Source organism: Cyprinodon variegatus, unplaced genomic scaffold (assembly GCF_000732505.1).
Source record: "Cyprinodon variegatus isolate N-32 unplaced genomic scaffold, C_variegatus-1.0 Scaffold424, whole genome shotgun sequence".
NCBI lineage: Eukaryota > Metazoa > Chordata > Actinopteri > Cyprinodontiformes > Cyprinodontidae > Cyprinodon > Cyprinodon variegatus.
The window spans coordinates 473,663-475,934 of NW_015150877.1; positions in this window are offsets into that span (position 1 = coordinate 473,663).

Sequence of the window (2,272 nt, forward strand, 5' to 3'; positions counted from 1 at the left end):
GCTGAACTTATGAATAATTTTTAATGCAGCTTCATCCACCTTTTATTTTAGACAAAATCTAACTGAACAGCCATCCCATTTCTATCACTTGCATGGTTTTGGGCCCTAGCACTCGGTTTTGTGCGTTAATGTGTAAGGGTAGTGTGTCCCAACAATTTTAAGAGTCAGGTGGAAGTGCCCTTCAACCCTTAAGATGATCCCTTCAGACCGAGGGTGGTCAGGAGCTAATTTGGAACAAAGTGGCTTACCAGAATACTTTGCGAACTCATTCCACGAAAAGAAAAATGGTGTCTGGCTGTGGAAAAAGAACTTCATATATGTAAGTATATTTTTACAATTAATCATGGGTTTTAAAAAAAAAATAAGTTGGGATATCTTAGTTAGACGTAAATACTAGTGTTGCACCGATACCAGTATCAGGAGGGTCCCCGATCCAGCGCTAAAACGGTGGTATTGTGAAAAGGAAAAGGAAAACAAAAACACTGATTATTTGCGAACACAACTACGGTGTGTGGCCAGCCTCATTCATTACTCAAACAGTTTAATCGTCTCGTTATCTCAAGAAATCAATAACTGTTTTCTCATGATAAAGAGATAATTATCTTGTTATCTTGAGAAAACAATTAATGGTTTAACCGCGATAACGAGATAGTAATGTCTAGTGTTGCACCGACACTGATCCAGCACTTATCAGTGAGTACCAACAAATAGTGCATCGATACCATTTTGAGATCCAAAAGTTTATTCAACTATTGTCACCCATTCCAGGTAGGAAATGATAAGTTCTACTGGATTCACTTTGTATTAGTCTTTTTCCTGCTTCACGAAGGTAGGCAGCAGCTTGACAAAGCCATGATGGCAATTATTTTACATCCATGTAGTCTGCAGTTCTTCATATATATATATATATATGCACACATCAATTTCAAACAGATGGTATCGATATCGGCCGATACTGCACAGCCGGGTAAGTTATCGTTATCGTAACACTAGAAAAAACAATTGAATTCAAAATCGTTGTGTTGAAACACGATTATTACAAACTATTGTGTGGAATTGCACGTTCACTATAGGAGCATATAAGGTATAACATTATGCATAATAATCGTTGTGCATGTTTACTGCACGGCACATGCACAGTAACTCTCATGAGGCTTGATTTTTCAGGCAAGGAGTAATATCTCCATAGTTCCTGAGCCAATCGATATTTTTATACAAATATTTTTATATTTTTATTAGGCTACTATATTAAGCTTCAAACTCAACGTCATTTCTGACATTTTGAATTGAAAAAGCTTCCTGAATGGGGAAACCAAGTCCAGCGGATTATTTTTTTACTTTTTTTATGATTCTTTTTCCAAAATCAAAACAAGGAATCGAAACTGTGATCATTCAAACCCTTTTATAATGATGGTTTGCATGTCTGGCTCCTAGAGTCATCAATAAGTAGTACTGGGCACATGCTGCTGCTTCTCTGCACTGAGGTGGAGTATCAGGTCAGGATGGCTTCTGGAAGGCTCTTCTTGAAGGTTTTCTGTGTGCATCCCACTGGGAGGAAACTGTGGGATACCCAGAAGCTGCTCTATTCTGACCTAGGAACGCTGGTGCTGTTTTTCCCTGGTGAGAAAACTCAGGATTGATAACAGATAGATGGTATTTGGGCGATGCGCTGCATTAGATGAATAATGCTCCAGAATCTCCTCCTATATTAACCTACAGCTCATGAAACACAGCTTGATCTCAGCAGCCACAGATTTTTATGGATTCACAGACGGATTCCTGTCCACCACCAATCTTGCAGACCATGCAGATGTTTTGCACCGCTGACGTTTCCTTCACCTCTGCATGCCAAATAAAACAGTGAAACTGATGGAATGACCCACCTTCTGATTAATACTACTGATGATTGCTTGGCCACTACCAGTCAGTTTATCCTTAAAGGGGCACTGGGAAACTTTTATAGAAAATGTATTCTTTACTTACTTTTTAAAACTGTTACTGTTACAGATAAACTATAAGACAAGTGATCCTACCGCCATCTGCAGGAAACCACAGCTCCCAGTTAGAAACAACCAATCAGAGCCCAGAGGAATTCCTTAGTAGACATGTTTCCTTCAACCTTTTTGTGCACCTTTTCATGTGTTGCATTAAAAGAGCTTGATGGAAAGAAGCAAAATGATGCAAAAAAGGTTTTTACGCTTGAGGTGGTTTCTAGCTTTCCTTTAAAAATCATAAATGCGGCAAAGAAGAAATGGAAACACATTTTTGAATG